This window comes from Pseudophryne corroboree, chromosome 2 (assembly GCF_028390025.1).
Source record: "Pseudophryne corroboree isolate aPseCor3 chromosome 2, aPseCor3.hap2, whole genome shotgun sequence".
Classification (NCBI taxonomy): Eukaryota; Metazoa; Chordata; class Amphibia; order Anura; family Myobatrachidae; genus Pseudophryne; species Pseudophryne corroboree.
Window position 1 is genome coordinate 361,196,694 of NC_086445.1, and position 20,624 is coordinate 361,217,317.

The window sequence follows — 20,624 nt, forward strand, 5'->3', positions numbered from 1 at the left end:
TCTGTCGGAGGGATATGGGATGGTTCTGTTGGTATTGACTTTCCAATATTCTTCCTCAAGCAAGTAAGACATGTCATTGCTCTCTTACCCACATGAGAAGAGAATCCTGGCGCACACCAGTAGGCTCTCACCAGCTTACACATACCCTCTTTACCCAGATGAGTCAGACCGTGTGCCGCCTCAGCTAAGCTTGGAAGATATGCTCTGGGGGCCACTGGCTTACCCTGTCCACCTGTCCAGAGTCCTGAGGACTCCTGGCCATACCCCTTTGACCTCCAGACCGCCTTTTCCTGTGGAGAACACAAATTTTGCATTTCAATTACTTTTTGTGCGTTGATTGTGTTGAATGTCATCAGTGATGTGATATCGGTTTGTATGGGGGTGCTGGCTGCTGATTTAGCAGCTTTGTCTGCCCGGCTGTTACCAAGTGAGATTGGATCTTGGTTGTAAGTGTGTGCTTTCACTTGATAACAGCCACTCTGTCTGGTTCTTGTATCGCTGTGAGAAGCCTTTTTATGTGGGATGCATGCGCTACAGGTGTGCCAGCTGCCGTCATGAAATTTCTGAGGCGCCATAGGGCCCCGAAATCATGCACTACTCCAAAGGCATACCTAGAATCTGTATATATATTGGCTGACTTACCCTTGGCCAATTCACACGCTCTGGTTAGGGCGACCAGCTCAGCAACTTGTGCTGAGTGCGGTGGGCCCAGGGGTTCAGCTTCTATGATACCTCTGTCATCTACGACTGCGTATCCAGTACACAGGTCTCCTGAGTCCATCTGTCTGTGGCAACTACCATCAGTGTAAAAAGTAAAATCTACGCCTTCCAGTGGGTTGTCGCTAATGTCAGGTCTTGCAGTGAAAGTCTGGTTCAGATATTCCATACAATCATGCGTGTCAGTGTCTGCACTAAATCCTCCTTAACCATCATACTCATACTCCACCCTTTGTGCCTGTCCAGGCACACCCAGCAGATAAGTTGCAGGATTTAGTGCGCTGCATCTCTTTATGGTGATGTTTACAGGGGCCATTAGTGCTAATTCCCACTTTGTAAACCATGTCGATGAGACATGTCTGGTTTGGGCGGAGTTCAGTAAGGCTGACACTGCATGAGGTGTATGGATTGTCAGGTTGTGTCCTAACACTACGTCTTTGCTTTTACTTACTAGCAAAGCTATCGCTGCAACACTTCGCAAGCATGTGGGGAGAGACCGCGCTACGGTGTCCAACTGTGCACTGTAGTAAGCTACCGGCCTGCTGGCATCACAATGTCTCTGGGTTAGGACACCTGCCGCACGGGTGTAGTACGGCTGACCGGCGGTCTCCTGACCGCCGGTCAGCTTACCGACACCGGGATCCCGGCAGCATACCGACGCCGGGATCCCGGCGGGGAGGGGCGAGTGCAGCAAGCCCCTTGCGGGCTCGCTGCGCTCGCCACGCTGCGGGCTCGGTGGCGACCTGCGGTCGCCACGGGTTCTATTCCCACTCTATGGGTGTCGTGGACACCCACGAGTGGAAATAGTCCCTGTTGGTCGGCATGCCGACCATCGGGACAGTGACCCGTCGGGCTGGTGGAGGAGGTCATGTGACTGTCGGTCAGCTGACCGGCGGTCACATGAATACCACCCCTGCCGCACACCCAGCACTTTCCGTACCGTACAATTCAAAGGGTTTCCCATAATCTGGCATGCCTAATGCAGGTGCCTGTGATAGGCACTGTTTGAGTCTCTCAAATGCCAGTTCGGACTCATCTGTGTGCAAGATCCGATCTGGTTTGTTCGAAGAGACCATTTATTGCAAAGGTAAAGCCAGTATGGAGAACCCTGGGATCCAGTTTCGGCAGTACCCACACATTCCAAGAAAGGTGCGGATCTGTTGCTGAGTCATGTCGCGAATCGCCTGTATTCTATCAGCGGCGAGGTGTCTAAGTACTTGCGTCAAGCAATGTCCCAAATATTTTACCCTGGTCTGGCACAGCTGCAACTTATCCTTTGAAACCTTGTGTTCCGTATTAGAAAGGTGAAACAGAAGCTGTTTCGTGTCTTTCAAGGACGATTCAAGTGAATCAGAACACAGCAGTAAGTCATCTACATACTGTATTAATACTGATCCGCTCTCAGGTTGAAAGGATTGTAAACAGTCATGCAAAGCCTGGGAGAAAATACTTGGGCTGTCAATGAAACCTTGGGGTAGGCGAGTCCAGGTGTACTGTACTCCCCTGTATGTAAATGCAAACAGGGTACTCCCCTGTATGTAAATGTCAGGGTGCAGAGGGACCGAAAAGAAAGCAGAACAGAGGTCAATGACAGTGAAAATTTTTGCAGTAGGGGGAATTTGCATGAGGATGACAGCTGGATTTGGCACTATGGGGAATTGGCTCTCAACTATCTTGTTTATCCCCCTTAGATCCTGCACTAGCCTGTAACCCCTCCCCCCACTCCTTTTCACAGGGAAGATGGGACTATTGGCAGTGCTGGACGTCCTGACTAGGATGCCCTGTTGTAGCAAGCGCTCTATGACTGGGTATACTCCTAATTCCACCTCTGGCTTCAGAGGATACTGAGGGATTTTTGGAGCTATCCTACCATATTTTATTTGCACTACTACTGGAGCTACATTCGCCATCAATCCAGTGTCTTGTCCATCTTTGGTCCAGAGGGATCCCGATATTCGTGAAATCATTTCCTCTACCTTTGATGGACACCTGTCTATAACAGCAGAGTGTGACATTAGCCTATGTGGGGTGTCTAACATATCCTGCACTTCCTGAACGTGATTCTCGGGAATATCCAAGAAGACACCCTCAGGAGTACAATATATGACACACCTCATTTTACACAATAAATCTCTCCCAAGTAGATTAGTCGGAGACGATGCAGCTAGCAAAAAGGAATGCTTGGTCTGCAAAGGCCTTATCGTAATCTCCGCAGGTATACTCAAAGGGTAGTGTTGCACTATTCCTGTTACTCCCATTGCTGAAATTGTTTTACCCGTGGTTTTCATACCTACCGTCGAATTTAACACTGACCTGGCCGCCCCTGTATCTACAAGAAAAGGTAATGATCTACCAGCTACATCAACTGTGACCTCAGGTTCACTACCAAGGCTAGCAATCAACTTTACTGGCTGCAGACTACAGGTGTGGCCCAACCCCTATTGTGTATTGTGACCCTCCCGCAGCGCACTGGCAGCTACAATATGTGAGGGGGGTAACTGAGAATTTTCGGAGGTCTGCCAGTCCGTCCTAGGTGGGTACCTCGTTTCCCCTGCATGTGGCTCATAACTTCTCCTATGCGATCCCTGATCCCAATTATGTGTATTATAGTGTGGTTCATATCCTGGTCTAGGGGGTCGGTATACCTTATGTGTGTTTTTATACCTACAATTCCATGCAAAATGTCCTTCCTTCTGACAGTTATAGCATACTACTACACGTGACTTACCATCAGGGGTCTGGGGTTTTGGCTGATGCGGTTTTGTTGTAAGAGCATTTATACTTACTGTCATCAGCTTGTCCCCCTGAGACTCCCTGTGCTTAATGATATTCCGATCGTGTTCGATAGCGGACTCTCTTAATGCAGCCACCGAGATACCTCTCCAGTTAGGTAGAGAGGTTTGTACCCTTGTTCTTAATGTCTCTTTTAACCCGTCCATTAATACTGACACAGCTACCTCCCTGTGATGTACATTGTCCTTAATGTCCTCGATCCCAGTGTATCTAGCCATTTCCTGCAGTGCTCGGTGGAAATATTCAGATGCCATTTCACCTTCTTTTTGTCTTATGGAAAAGATTTTATTCCATTTGACAACAGTAGGGAAATATACTCCTAATTGCAGATTGATTTGTCGTACATTCTCCTGAGTGTACTCATCAGTGAGAGGTACTTCTGCGTCTAATTTACAATCAGTAATGAATTTCGCGGGGTCAATATTGGAAGGTAAACATACTCGTAGCACTGTTCACCAATCTTTTTTGTGGGTTCGGTGGCGTTACCTAACTCTTTAATGAACCTCTGGCATGCAACTAGATCCTTTCTGCGATCGGGAAATTCTGACATAATTGCCCTCAATTCTGTCCCGGACCAGGGACAATGCATAGCAATGTTCCTGATGGGAGTTACTCCCTGAGCGTCAGTCTTTCCATTGGGGACTGCGATCACCCTGACAGGATTTAGTTCAACTACGTCATTCTGAGTTGACTCCACAATGTGAGGTGCTATTGTCTCTGCATAATGTATGGTACCGTACTTACCTGTGGACACGACCTCACTTATCCCTCCGCTAGGGGGCCTTCCTACTGCTCTTGCTGGTTGGGCCGTGCCCACCTGAGTATTCTGTATGGTGGCTGCTAGAGAGAGTGCCGATATCGTGCTGGGCTCATCTTCTTGCTCGCAGTCCTGAGGAAAGTTTAAAATGGGATACAACTGGCAAGGGTTAGGGTTAGTACATTTATCAACTATACTCTTATCGGATACCAATATGCCATTGTCTGTAGCCATTTTCTCCCCCATAATATACGGTGGTGGTGGTGGTGCGGTTGCCATCATTTTCCTGCTAGGTTTGGAACCTGCTATGTGAGCTAATTCTCTTTGCATATCGCCCTCTTGCTGCCATAAGTTTAAACAATTTGTGTGTCTGACCCTTTGTTTTCAGGATTTTCTGAAATACCTCTGGTTCAAAACTGCCTACCTTAGGGAATGGTTCCCTATCTTCCGCAGTCATACGTTCCCATTCATTGCACAAAACTTGTGTGTGTGGTCCATACTTCTCACACATTATGAACCTCGCTGACCCCCTGGGCCGCGGTATGTCAACCTGAACCCTGGTTGAACGTCACTTACTTGAGCAACTGGCCCCCATATTTTGCAGGTATTGTCCTTTCGGCTAATCCCACAAAAAAAACCAAAATACTCAATATAAGGCAACTGTGAAAGTTCTCCGAGCACTCTTCACCCGCTCACCGCCCACGTTGGCCAGTACTACCATACACTGTCGATAGCGAAGGCAATGTACCCAACTTAGGGCCCTATGTAACCTCTATTTACTGGAAGTTTCTGGGAATAACTTACCCTTTCCAGTAAATATAAGCCGTTGGAGATCTCCTGAGAGAGACCAGCGAAAACTCCCTAAACCTTTATTATACACAAATCACGCTTGCGTATGCTATATACAGCGCTAATGATACCGCGATTTTACGCAAAGCTCGTAAAAAGGTATCACGTTGCGCTAAATATTGCACCCACGAACGCGCGGTCCAATCGCACAGCATATAGGTACTAGTTACTTATGCGCCGTACGACCACTGGAATGGATTTTCAGGCTGCGAAACCTCAGCCGGAGCTTATAAAAAATAAATAAATAAATGGGTAAACTTTCGCTAACCCCCTGGGCCGCGGTACTCTAACACAATTGGCTAGCTTGCTCCTTTGTATTTAAATCTATTTTAACGTGAGTCAGCTGCCTCACGCCACCAAGTCTCCACTCACTTGATGTACCACTCGACGGGATCCCGAATTCCTGGGTCCACTACGTTCTCTGTTACGTTTGCTTACTCACGTTCACTCATTCAAATATACAATGGTTTTTCTGTATAGAAAATTATCTTTCATTCAGATAAACAGCTTTACTACCAGAGGCAATACAGTAAAAAAAGGTTTTATTTAAACTAAATCTTGGAAACCGAGCAATTTGTGCTAATGTAGCGTGGCTACTGTCCCGCCCCTAAACTAGACGATGCTATTGTGTAATTTGTACTTAGCGGTCGTACCTTTACGCACGTTGCGTAAACACGCGACCGTGTGTATGTCTTTATGTTGCGTACGCAGTCCCGTCCTTTGTCCGAGACACGTGTACAAAAACCGCACGTCCGCAATAGTACAAATCCCACACTTCTATAAATGTAAGTGATATTACCTTTAATCGCTCACTTAACACAACACAGTTTCTTTCTGTATAAACCTTTTTAACTAGGCCAGACTGTGTTTGTGTTTTACGTTTACTTCCTTAATATTTATTCTATATTTTAACTAAATAGCAACAAATTTCTCCGCACAGGTCTAAATGAATCTAGTAATCAGTACTTATGGCAACAATGTGAGCAGGTATACAGAGAACAGGTGTACGCTTGTGTTGTGTGCGCATTTGGCGCCAAACAGAAATTCACAGACTTTTTAAATAGCTTTGCGCATTTACTTTACGGGTCCCACCAGCATCCCTACAAACCATGCAGAGCAGACACCATCTAATCAGCAATAAAATAGGGTTTCCAGTGTATCCTGCGGCCAGAAAAAGGTTTACGTAGGATACCTGTCCGTCCTTTGCTGATAAAGTCTGCTTTAACCTGCTAGGCTGCGGGTATGTGGAAAAACCGGACGATGCCCCCAATTGATAATGTCGATATTATCTTAAAACATAAAGCTATACCTTTAAACACACTTTTACCATGGAGCCGCTGCGGCCGCTAAACTTAATATGCACTCTACGTACCTTTTACGCTATTTGCGTAATGAGTACCGTATTATGTACGGACTCTGCGTACAAACGCCGCGCTGGGGGTACAAAGTACACGCAGCGCGTACACACTCAATTAATACACTTTTAAACCATATACAGTTAGGCAATGTAATACACTTTAAACCTGTTAGGGTCTCCTGCCCTGTGCTGCCACGTCGTCATGGCAACCGGGAGACAAGTGCTAGCGGAGTAACCTGAGCGCAGCTGATACTCCGGTTCAGGTCTTTTGCTGTGCAGTGGTTACAGGCTCTGTGCACGGCAGGGGATCCGGTGCTGGTTTTTGTGCTCACAGTCTGTGAGGTCTGAGTGGGGCGTGGACAGCACCTGCTATATAAGGCCTCTTCTCAGGTTAAGCAGATGCTGCTGAATCTTTGTTGGTTAGTTAGTTCCTGAAAGTTAGCCAGTACTGTGTAGCTTTGTATTTGTTGTTGCTTACTGCATATAGGCCTTGGGATTTGGTACTACACTCTGCCAATCCAGACCTAGCAGTAAGACTGGAGTCAGTCGTTTAACTTGCTGGGGTTCTTTTGCTACTCTGTGAATTTAGCAAGTTTGCAGCTGTATTCTCAGACTTGCCTGCCTAAATCCTGTCTCACTGTGCAAGGTGTTCAGGTGTCAGTTTAGTGGCAGTAAGCTGAACCTGTGCACTGCAAGTGAGGATTAGGATTGTGGAGACTCTCCTTGTGTCTATCATTCCATCTCTGACCAAGGAGTTTACTGCCACACCCGTTGGTAACCCTTTAGGGTTTTGCTGTTGCCCTTAGCAACAGCATTTCGGGTTCTCTACGTATTAAAACACAACATCTTGCTTTTTCCATCTGAGCATTCTTAATACTAGGGAGACACCCAGTTTCTTAGCCTCTGGGCTTCTCTGTTCATTTTGTGTTTATTTTGTTACCCTATCACCTTCTGTGTACGTAATGTCATATTCCCCAGTCTGTCTGTGAGTTCATTTGTTTTGCATCCCTATCTGTTCAGACACCAGTACATTCCTGCAGGCACTGGTGTGCATAACAGTTCAGACACCAGTACATTCCTGCAGGCACTGGTGTGCATAACAAAACCCTAGCAGGGAAAAGAGGACACAACACCGATTTGTAGTTAATCACTGGGTTCCGACACCACAGAGTAATATTTCTAAAAGGGGGTGTCACGATCCGGGTATCTGGACGCCATTTCTTACCCATCAGATGCCTCCTAAGGCTGGCTCAGCGCTCCAGGACCGGATCCCATCTGTTATCCTAATGTTCACATTCCTGCATTCTCTCCTGTCTCTCTGAGACGCTGTCACAGTAACGCCTTATTACATCTGGCATGGCATCTCCCGCGGCCTCCGCCGCCGTCCCTGAGCTTCTGCATGCAGAGTGTCAGAGTGGCGATTACGTCAGCCGCGGCCTCCGCTGTGTCCGCGTGGTTGGATGTGCACTTGTCAGCCTGGCGTCTCCTGTCTCCAGTGGCCGGCGCCGCCATTACTGTTTTCATTACCACATGGATTACAAACCAAACTTCCCTCCAAGTGTCTGCATGGGCGCAGCCATCTTGGATTCTGTCAGCTGATCATTTCCTCCAATCTGTTGTCAGTATTGTTAATCTGCATAATTGCCTAGCCCATCCCTTCCTTGCTGCAGGTATAAATACACTGTGCCTGAGCAAGGAAGGCGTCAGTGCTTTGGTTGTCAAACCTAGTTCCTGTTTGTCTCTCTCCTGTGATTGTCTTCCAGGTTCCAGCTCCTGTCTCAAGACTTCCACCATAGAGACCCGCACCAGCATTCCACCTGCGGTGTAGCCTGACTCTCCAATCCATTGTGGATTCATCTGTTTCCAGCTACAACATTACCAGCTTCCAGCCCAGCTTCCAGCAGAGTACAGCTTCTCTTAAAGGGCCGGTGTCCTTTCTACACTTTACCACTCTCCACCGGTATTATTATTTCTCCGCTCTCAAGTTCTACATTTCAGTTCATATTTCATCGCTCCCAAGTTCATTTATTATTTAACTGGTTCCAGCCAGTATCCACTCCGTGCTAACAACAGTCTGGTTCCAGCCAGTATCCACAGCAGCCGTTTTATCTTCAGCAACCCAGCTTTTCCTGGAACACCAGCTGGTACAATCCTGGGTTATCTCCATTGCTACAGTCGGGCCTGGTAAGGACTTTCCATCTAGAAGATTATAAGAACTATCTCACACTACCAGTGCCCTGTGGCTCCTGCCATCCTGTAGTACCCAGGAACTGTATTTATTCTTTGCTGACTTTTACGTTTTCTTTTACTGCTGCTGTGTTGCGGAGTTGTCATAATAAACATCCTTGACTTTTATCCAAGTTGTCGTGGTCACGCCTTCGGGCAGTTATTATTCATGTTACTTACATGTCCAGGGGTCTGATACAACCTCCCAGGTTCCGGTACATCTCAGCCCCTACAACTGAGGCTGCCTCCCGTCAGCTCAGGCCCTCAGTTGTGACAGGGGGTTAACAATACAAATTATGCACTACAATACAACAGAGTAAATGGCCACAGTCAATGTACATACGTGAGAATATTCGCATGCGCTTCCCGGTCTGGTCCTCCACTATCAGGTAGATAGCGTTGAGAGTCTTGTGTGTCCGGCCAGGCAGCAACAGGCTTTTTATACAATACTTCCAAAAGCAATACAATGGATACTGTAATCCCTTTGTCCATTGGACACAGGGATGCATCTTTACAGTACAGGAGAGGTCATAGGTTGATTTGAAAAGGTGGGCGATGTCTTTCTCAACTGTTCTTGTGGGTGGTCTCCTCTGGATTCCCGCCGCATACATAATATACAGTAAATACAGTTTATATCTATATTCTGCTTCTGCACATAACTATCCACAGGAACATGCGATCTTCCTCAAACCAACACCGGAATGTTACCCTTAAAATACCCTACAGCTGGATACCAGACACCACCTTATAACTTTAGTCTTTCCCCTCCTATCATGCAAAGGTGAATCCCCTTGTTCTGGAATCATTTAAACTGTTGATACTTGCTGATGTGGTGCAGGGGGACTATGTGTACAATGTGCACTATTTGGATTAAATATGTAATGTTTTGATAGCCCTCCATGCGTTCACAAACTCCGCTGTAAATACCCATACCACGAGCAGGACCTCGGGAGCGACCATACGCAAATTGCGGATATGTGCACGCACGGCGGAACAAGTGCACGCGCAGTGGGCATGTGTGTGTATTTTATACGTGCTGTGTGTTCTGCAATATTTTTCGACTTTGACAGGTGGATGGAGCAGATCTACTCAAACCTGACTGCCTGGGGCCAAACCAATACATCTAGCAAAGGATCAAAAACTACTTTTAAGTCACCACCCAAGATTAATGAGCCCTCTAGCCAACCTTGTAGATAAACAAAAAGATCTGAACCCCCCCCCCCCCAATATATTCGGTACTGTGGGGGCATATATGCACGCTAAGGTGAAACTCTCCCCTTCAATATCTACCTTCAAGAATGAAATCCTCCCCCCAGGATCTATCCATTCGTCCTTGATTTCATAGCGTAATGCTTTACTAAATAAAAGTAGCACTCCCCGGGTTTTTGTAGTGTAAGAGGCACACCTAAAGTCACTAATTCAAGTATCCCTAACTTTGTTAGGGTCAGTAATTCGCCAGTGTGTCTCTTGTAAGAATATAACATCTGGGCAAAAAAATTTAAGGTGACACAAAATTTTCTTCCTCTTAACTGGTGTGTTCAATCCCCCCACATTCCAAGAGACCAGTTTAAGAGAAGTCTTTAAGCTATCCCTGGAAATGTCAGTAACAGTAGGTCCTGGCATTAGCCAATACCCAGACTGATAGAACATGGAAGAGAAGCCATAATAAAGCGTCCAACCCCCCGTCCCAGCGAGCAGGGGGGTGGAGGGGGAACTAAAGACATGCATCAAGAAAAGGTACAGATTACAATCAAGAAGGATAAATTGTACCATAATACATATAGGAGTCACATGAACATATAACAATTGCCACCTGTCAAAGAATTCTGAAATTTTAAGAACCCAGTGGGACAGTCCTAAAAACCATTGAAACATAACAAAAGTATTAATACGAATAGAGAAAGAAGAAAAGATGAGAATAGACAGAAAAAATGTAGAAACAACATCCCTCCATCCCTTTGTCCTCAGAATAGAAGGGAAAATATACGTTATGGTAACAACTTACTGTTGATAACAGTATTTCTCCTAAGTCCACAGGATCCACAGGATAACAATGGGATATGATGAAGCGACAGCAGATTTGCACCAATCGGTCAAAGCTTTTATGGCCTCCCAGCATGCAACCGGCCCGTCCATATATCCCCGCCTCCTGGATCAGGCAAATCAGTTGTATTCCAAAGCTCAAGGAAGGGGCATCATATCACTAATCAGGCGATAAGAACACACATGCACACCCTTCCATACAAGAAGGAAGAGGTTAGTGATAGGGAGGCCAATCCCAGACATTTTTTCAATCCCGGGCATCGGGATTGAAAAATGGTCACTCCCGGGATACCCGGGATTGCCTTTCAACTGTGTCCGGCTGTCCCCCACGCCCCTGTCGACATAAATACACTTACAAACCTGCGGCGGGTGAGTGCAGAGGGAGCCGGCAGCACGCAGGAGGAGGCGGTGGGTGAGTGCAGGGAGAGCAGGGAGCATGTGGTGGGTGAGTGCAGGGGGAGACGGCGGGTGAAGACCGCTGTACCTTCCGGCTCTGCGGCTGCTGACAGCGCAGCGTGACTTCACAGTCACAGGTCACGCTGCGCGGGGAGCCGGGAGCAGGAAGCTGGGCAGCGTCTGAGCGTCCTGATGAGGCTCAACGCTGGTCCCTCAATCCCCGGGATTGGAGCTTCCAATCCTGGGATTGAATCCCAGCCATTTTTGGGCCTAAATCCCGGGATCCCGCCGATCCTGAACCCGGGATTGGCCACCCTAGTTAGTGAGTACAATGATCCTCAAATCAGGTGCGTCAGGGTTGGATCCCTGTGGATCCTGTGGACTTAGGAGAAATACCGTTATGAACAGTAAGTTCTTACCATAACGTATATTTCTCCGGCAGGGTCCACAAGTTATCCACAAGATAACAATGGGATTTCCCAAAGCAATTTAGTGGTGGGGACGCTCCTGATTGGACAGGAGAATCCTTCGCCCGAATTCAGCGTCATGAGAGGCAAAGGTATCCAAAGCATAATGTCTAATGAATGTGTTAATGGAAGACCATGTGGCTGCCTTACATATCTGTTCTGTTGAAGCATCATGTTGTGCTGCCCATGATGTACCTATGTTACGAGTAAAGTGAGCAGAAACATTAGCCGGAATAGAGAGATCAGCCTGAGAATATGCTTCTGAAATCGTCACCTGAAGCCATCTTGCCATCTGCTTATCACACAGGCCATTCTCTCTTGTGAAATCCGTAGAGAATGAAGAGAGAGTCTGTCTTTCTGATGGCCCTGGTACGATCCACATAAATCCATAATGCATGGACCACGTCCAGCGATGCATCTCCCGCAGAAAGGCCCGGTACCTGGAAAGCCGGGACTAAAATTTCTTCATTAAGGTGAAATTTAGACACCACCTTCGGAAGATACCCAGATCTAGTTGTGAGAACTGCTTTATCTGGATAAAAAAATCAGAAATGGGGAATGACTTAATAATGCCCCTAAATCTGATACTCTTCTAGCTGACGCCATAGCCAGTAGAAAGAGAAGTTTAGCTATCAACCATTTAAGATCCACTTTATTAAGTGGTTCAAATGGGGCAATTTGAAGGGCTTTTAGGACTAGACTTAAGTCCCAAGGCACTGTAGGAGGGGAAAAAAAAGGAGGATGAATGCGCAGCATTCCCTGGAAAAAAGTACGCACATCCTGTAAATTGGCAATTTTCTTCTGGAACCATACAGTCAATGCCGACACTTGCATTCTCAAGGAAGCCACCTTCAAACTTTTATCCATTCCTGCTTGAAGGAATGCTAAGATCCTGGAAACTCTGAAAGACTTAGGGTCCATTTTCCGTTCAGTGCACCAATGAATATAGGTTTGCTATTTTCGGTGATAAATGCGAGCTGAGGAAGGTTTCCTTGCTCTGAGCATAGTTTGAATTACCTGTTGTGAGAATCCTCTTGACATCAGGATAGAGGTTTCAAGAGCCACGCCGTCAAAGACAGTCAGTCCAGATGTCTGTGATAACAAGGACCCTGCATCAGTAGATCTGGACGTTGAGGGAGCAGAAGTGGAACATCCATCGACATCCTCTGCAGATCTGTGTACCAATGCCTTCTGGGCCAAGCCGAAGCTATTAGTATGACGGCACCTTTTCCTTGCTTTATCTTTTACTCCACCCTGGGTAATAGGGTGAGTGGAGGAAACACATAAGCCAGATGAAAGTCCCATCTCACCGACAGGACATCCACAAAGATGGCTCTGGGATCCTTTGTTCTTGACCCGTATGTGAGCACTTTGTTGTTCAGATGGGACGCCATGAGATCTATCTCTGGCAACCCCCACTTGTCTACTAGAGCCTAGAAGACCAGCGGGTGTAGAGCTCATTCGCTTGCCCGAATGGCGTGTCGACTGAGAAAGTCCGCTTCCCAGTTGAGGACTCCCGGAACGAACACTGCGGACAAGGCTGGATGATGAAGTTCTGCCCACTTTAGTATGTGACTTACCTCCTTCATCGCTTTTCGGCTGCGAGTTCCTCCCTGACGGTTGAGATACGCTACTGCCGTTGCATTGTCCGAGCGGATCTGTACTGATTTTCTCCGAAGAATGTCCTTTGCCTGAATCAGTGCCATGTATATGGCCCAAAGTTCCAATATATTTATTGGCAGGCAACTTTCTTCCTTGGTCCATTGCCCCTGAAAACACAACTTTCCTGACACTGCTCCCCAGCCCTGGAGACTGACATCTGTCATCAGAATTTCCCAATCTGATATCCAATAGGGTCTGCCCTTTTCCAGATGAGATGTCTGTAGCCACCAGGCTAATGACCTTCTTACTTCTATCGTAAGAGCCATAGTCTGTGTTTTTATCGTCTGATGCAACCCATTCCATTTGGCAAGAATCAGATGCTGCAGAGGCTTCGAGTGGAATTGTGCATACTCCACCATGTCGAATGTTGACACCATCAAACCCATCACGCACATTGCTGCATGAATGGATACCTTTTGACTGTGTAACAAGTCCTGAATCCTTGATATCTTGTTCAGAGGTAAAATTACTCTCTGAAGACTTGAATCCAATACAGCCCCCAATGAGTCATCTGCTGTGACGGAACCAGAGACGATTTTGCCCAATTTATGAGCCACCCGTGGTTCTGCAGACACGTTATTGTCTGTTGCAGATGACATAAGAGCAATTCCTGTGTCTGTGCCAGGATTAAAAGATCATCAAGGTATGGAAATATTCTTATCCTATGCTGGCGGAGATAAGCTGCCATTATCACCATAATCTTCGTAAATACTCTGGGGGCTGTGGCTAAACCAAAAGGTAGGACCTGGATCTGAAAATGCTATTGGACGATAGCGAACTTGAGATAGCACTGAAGGGACAGTGCTATAGGAACATGTAGGTAAGCATCCTGCATGTCCAGGGATACCATATAATCAATCCCCTGGCTCCATGGCCAAAATAATGGAACGTAATGTCCCCATGTGAAACCGAGGTACCCAAATGTATTTGTTCAGCACTTTGAGATTGAGAATGGGCCGAAATGTCCTATTTGGCTTCTGAACTAAAAACAGGTTTGAGTAAAAATCCTGTCCTCGTTGTCCAGAAGGAACTGGAATGACTACCCCTGACTGAAACAATTTCTGAACTGCCTCTAACAAAGCTCTGGCCTTCGTCTCTACCCGAGACAGACTGGTACAAAAAAACCTTCGAGGAGGGTGCTTCTTGAAGACAAAAGCATAACCTAGAGATACAGCTTCCAGCACCCAGGCATCTGTTGTAGACTGCTGCCAGATCTGTGCAAACTGAAGAAGCTGGCCCCCCACCCTGGGATCCCCCAGGTGGAGGCCCGCACCATCAGGCTGATGGCTTATCTGTTTTACCAACCAGTCCTCTGGTAGCCCAATGCTTTTTAGTCTTACCAGGCTTGTTGTATTGGGGCTGCCTGCTATCACTTTTACCTTTAGCTTTTCCTTGAGACCGAAAGGGCTGGAAATCCGGAACTTTAGGTTTTGAAATTGTATGTGGAAGGAAACTTGACCTTCTTGGAGTCTACTTCTGACTCCAGAATATCTGTCAATTCTTTATCAAAAAAGAATATCTCCAGAAAAGGGCAAAGATTCCAAAACCTTCTTAGATTCTGAATCAGCTTTCCACATACGCGAGCAGCTATTGTTGAAGCTGATGCCCTGGAGGCAATAGTACCCATATCCAATGCTGCTTCTTCCAAGAACATTGCAACCTGTTTTATATGTGCTATATGGGATTTTTGCTCTCTAGAAGCTATTGAAAAATCCCCCTCCAATGCATCAGCCCAGGCAGCCACTGCCTTTGCCATCCAAGCTGAAGCCATGGCTGGCCTTATGACTGCCCCAGACAGGGAAAAAATGTTTTTTAGAAATCCATCCACTCTCCTATCCGTGACATCATTTAATGATGTTGAAGGCAAAGGTAATTAAGATTTTCGCACTAATCGAATTACGGGGGTAATTCTGAGTTGATCGCAGCAGCAAGTTTGTTAGCAATTGGGCAAAACCATGTGCACTGCAGGTGTGGCAGATATAACATTTGCAGAGAGAGTTAGATTTGGGTGGGTTATGTTGTTTCTGTGCAGGATAAATACTGTCTGCTTTATTTTTACACTGCAATTTAGATTTCAGTTTGAATACACCCCACCCAAATTTAACTCTCCCTGCACAGGTTATATCTGCCCATCCTGCAGTGCACATGGTTTTGCCCAATTGCTAACAAAATTGCTGCTGCTATCAACTCAGAATTAGGCCCTACATGCGTATCTACTTTAGGAGCCACCTACTTTTTTAAACAATCCCAAGCTGGAAGAGGATAATTGGAAATCCATTTCTTAGGAATTCTAAACTTCTTATTGGGTGTAGCCCAAGCATCTTCCACGATTTTCGTCAGCTGATCTGACCCTGGAAACTCAGTCTTAACTGTTTTGGGACGTTTAAACACAGGTGCCTTGGTTTTTAACACAGGCTCTGCTGAATCCCCTGAGGATAGAATGGCTTTCGTTGCTTTGATTAAATCAGCTATATCCACTGAGCTGAGACCTTCCTCCTCCTCTTCGTATGCCGAAGTAAAATTAATTTAGCTTTCATCTTCCAATGAATCCTCATCTGAATCATGTGTAGCCTATGAGGGTGAAGATTTCCTTATCACCGGCTTATCAGCTTGTTTCTTTTGAGAGGCTGCTGCTGGAAGTGATACACCATAGGTGGGGAACTGCATGTAAGGGTTAATAGTGTAAACTATCCCTGGTACAGTTGTTGGAGGAATTATCCATTCAGCTATACTGGATAAAGTCTGTGCAAACATAGCCCAAGGTGGATCCATCTGCACCTGAATCTGCCTTGTATTTTTCAGTAACCCTGGTGAAAGCTAAAACAATTTGCACACAAACCATCCTGAAATAGATCCTGAGAGGTTAACACAGCTTTGCAAGACAAACATGATATGAGTGTTGGTGTTGCTGTGAGTTTACCTTCCTCACCTTTGCCGCTCTTAGACATGATAAATAATCAACACTACCCCAGTGTACTACACAATTTGTGACTGTAATCACATTAAGCTTCTTAAAGTGACATACAATCAGACTATACCCAAGCACCAGCATTGAGGATCGGAATAAAACAAAACTGACAGAAATATAGTAAAGTCAGCAATCACACTAGCAGTCAGTCACATGTTATACATTAGTATAATAAGCAATATGAGCACATCATCAACTACAACTACATTTTAAGTATGTAGGAGAACATATTACTGAATCATGTTTAAACAGATCTAACGTATTCAGTTGCATTGCGAAAGAAACAACAGTAAATGTATCTAGACTCATATGCAATAGGCACTTATCTAACTATTCGTACTCAAAAGGGTAGATAGAGATTTAGTGCTGTAATAACCGTACTCAGCAGAGTGGGATGCAGGGACACTCACCTCGCTTCCAGGACTGATCAATACTTTAGCGAATGCTGAGTGGATCCAGACGCTTCTAGTGTACACTGCCGTTCCATGAACCTATAGTGAACACAGATGCTCAGTGAACACAGACGCACCAGTCACACAGCCTCCTATGCTGCGACTGGGTCCCCTTCATGTACAGCGTCTGAGACGGAAGCGGGAAACAGTTCATGGTGGGAGACTCGGAGGAAACTGGTCATGAACCTGGGAGGGGCGACCAGGAGAGCATCTGACTGCCCACTGCTGACATCAACCCTAGGGATCGCGGCCTCATACTATTCCTGGAGTCTCTGATCCCTAAGGCCTAGTGCTGGTGCACCCGGGGTGGCAGCCGCGTCAGTGACGGTTTGGTAGTCTCCTCCCAAAACAATGCAGCTGTGTCCGTATTCCCCTTCTAAGCAGAACTGATGTCTTACCTTCTCTCCGTGCTCCGGCCACAGCCTGGTAACGTCTGCTGGACATGCTAGTATATCCCAGACACCCGCCGAAACAGCACTGTACTCGTGGGTAAACGTTGTTGCGACCCGGCGGAGAGTTGTTGGAGAGACTCTTTCTAAGGTACGTATAAGATGCTGTTTAGAAAGATTGATCAGAAAAAAATGTAAGACTATAAAAATAAAATAAGAAAGCTTAGGGCTGCTAAAAACCAGAAGCCCTCATGCCGCACCAAACAAAAAACTGATTTGTCTGAGCCAGGAGGCGGGGATATATGGATGGGCCCGTTGCATGCAAGGAGGCCGGAAAAGCTTTGACCGATTGGTGCAAATCCGCTGTCGCTTCATCATATCCCATTGTTATCCTGTGGATAACCTGTGGACCCTGCCGGAGAAATTCCTCACAACAAAAACAACAGTGCAATCAAAAAACACAAATCAAACAATATTTCACTCATTAGAGAAGGATAAAGGAGACATATTATAGCGATACTCAACAAGCCATGGACAGTCAATCGGCATCATCCATACGTGAGTCAGATGAAGGTGAAGATAAAGATTTAAGAAAGTTCCAAGCAACATCAGGGGTATCAAAATAATGCGGTTTGCCAGCATGGAAGAGCCTCAATTTTGCAGGATAAAGGAGTGCAAAGCGGATGTTTTTTGAGAAGAGTTCCTTGCAAATCAGAGAGAATTCCCATCTTTGTGAAGAAACTTGAAACGAAAAACCCTGGAAGAGGAGGCATTTGGAGTCCTCATAACTGAAGTTTGAGGTTTTACAATAAGTCTCCATAATTTTCACCTTGTCCAGATAATTCAATAACTTGAAGATCACTGGTCTAGGGCGATTTTGTGAAGCTTGTTTGTCAGGGCCAACACGGTGGGCCCTTTCCACCATATAAGATGTGGGCGAGGAAGAGACCCAGAGTGGTAGGAAGCCAACGAGAGACCAGGTCCAGTAAATCTTTGGATCGAACCGATTCCAGAAGGCCAATGAGTCGCAAATTATTCCGCCTATTGCGAGTTTCCAAATCTTCAATTTTATCGGTTAGTGCCGCAAGAGTGGCGTCGTGTGTTTGCAGTTGTGATTTGGCCTCAAGCTGTTCATCCTCCAAGTTGGAAATACGGTCCTCCGCTTCCACAAGACGTTGGGTGTGTTGCGTTATTTGAGCAGCAGCCGAATTAATGACCTCCATCAACGGAGCAGGCTTTGCACCCAATAGGGGTGAGATAATGTCTGAGATTTCTTTAGCCCTCTGAACAGAGGACAGATTGAATCTGTCAAAAGCGGCCACCGTATCCGCGGTATTCCCCCCGCCAGGTGAGATGGGGATAGGGAGTGGTTAGAACAAATATCTTTATCTTTAGTTGCCGTTTTATTTTTATTCTGGGAGCCTTTGTTTGTCCGCTGTGTTTTAGCCACATACCACTCCATGGTCGGTGTTGTAATTTAAATATATCTCAATAAAGGATAAAGGAGGAACGATCCTGATAAGGATATGATGGAGAAGGAAAGTTCCACTGTTGTTAAATAATAAGCAATCTTGGTGAAAGCACTGTTGTACGTAGAGGGAGGGGTTCAGGAGCAGGTAGAGACACACCGCAACAGGGAAGGAGGAAGTCTGCTTGCCCCCAATACAGCCTTAGAAGTTATATAGGCAACTGGTAAATAGAGGAAACAAGGGGGAGAGCGCCCTCCACCACCAAATATTACCTCTGTTATGAGGTAGAGAGAGAGCAATTAATGTGCAGTGTAGCTCCCCTGTGTGTAAGTATTGATAAACCTGTGAGGAAGGGAGGAGGGAATAGCCCTGTGACTCCTAATGCAGCCTCTGGTGTAACGCTGGTGATGACAGGGCAAGGTTAGGCATGAGGAGCCCAGGCACAGCAGGAAACGCCTGTGTGAAGCAGGGCGGGAAGTGGGGGAGCCCTCCACCCCCAGCCTTCAGTTGCAGTAGGCAGCATCCAGCACACCTATGAGGCTGGCGAGTTCCCGTTGTGGAGCTTCAGACGCGGCCGGGAGGATAGCCGCAGCAGCATGCCGCACACAGCGTGGATCACCTCCGGAGGGTCACTGAGGCGGTATCCGCGTGAAGCACGGGAGGCAGAGAGTCCTCTGATCCGCAGGCAGCTGTAGCAGAGTATGGGAGGCGTTCCGTGCCCCCTCAGGCAGCCGGAGCCCAGACGCGGCCGGGATCCAAGATGGCCACTGTCATATGCTGCACACAGCGTGCGCGGACTACAGCGATGAGTACAGACCAGGGGCGAGCCGGGAAGCACCACTTTGCTCCTCACTATCTCCAGACCCTGCAGGTGTAGAAATCGGGGTCCCAGTCCAGCCGGTAATATGGGGTAACGTGAGCAGCCTGGACGGAGAGCTCAGCTAAGATACGGCCAGTCGGTTCGGCTCGCCCACCAAAAGTCGCATTCCCTTATATTTAACAGTGCAGTGGCGGAACTTGTGAGTGGTGGGCCAAGGTGCAAAAATATACTTTGGCTCTCCCTCATCTAACCCACCCCAAGTTCATAATATACCACACGCCAGAGGGTGACAGAAATGCAATCACACAGGCCTGAGCTGTGTGGAGACCGGGGGATATGTACCTCATACTTGCCTACTCTCCCGGAATTGCCAGGAGGTTCCCGATAATCAGGTGGCACTCCCAGCCCTCCAGGAAAGTGGGCAAGTTTCCCACATCCCCCCTTTCATCCGCTCATCCCCAGGGAGATGCCTTGATTCGCGCTAAATCGAGTCATTGTAGCCCCATCCCGCTTTACAATGTCGGTAACTCTCTGTCACCATCTTCTAGACAGCTTATCCTGCGAGGACCCGCCCATTGCAATGGGGTCATGCCCCATTATCAGAAACACACACCCGAGGCTCCGCCCCTTATTGTGGTGCCCCCCCTATCATTTTCTTCTGGATCCGCTCTTGCAGCCTGCTGTGTGCAGGCACAGGGGACACTGGCGGCAACTGCAGCCTGCTCACACCAGAGATGACGTCTCAGAGCACTGTGGCGGTTGAGAACAGTGAGGCAGAAGTTGCACATGATGCAGAGGGTTGCCTGTACCAGCAGGCAGCAGCAGACACAGCACGGAGGCGTCGGCTTGAGATCCGGAAGCACATGCAGAGTGCCAAACACACACACACACATCTCTCTCCCTGGAGCAATGTGTGGGGATCTACCTGGTGCAATTTATATAACGTGCTCTACCTGGCATAATGTGTGACAGGTGGCTCTACCTGTCGTATTGTGTGGCAGGGGCTCTACCTGGTGTAATGTGTAAAAGGGGCTCTACTTAGCGTAATGTGTGGTAGTGGCGCAACTGTGCAGCATAATTTAAATAATGAAGACTACTGTGCAGCATAATATGAATTGGTATTATTTTGGGGCTGTGTCCCATCCCCCTGAAGCCATCATGCTATATTTGTGCAGCGCGCCTATGGCACGCACTGGCCCTATTTTAAATATGAAGGGGGTGGGCAATGCTGTTTCTTGCACACAGCGCTAAAATGTCTA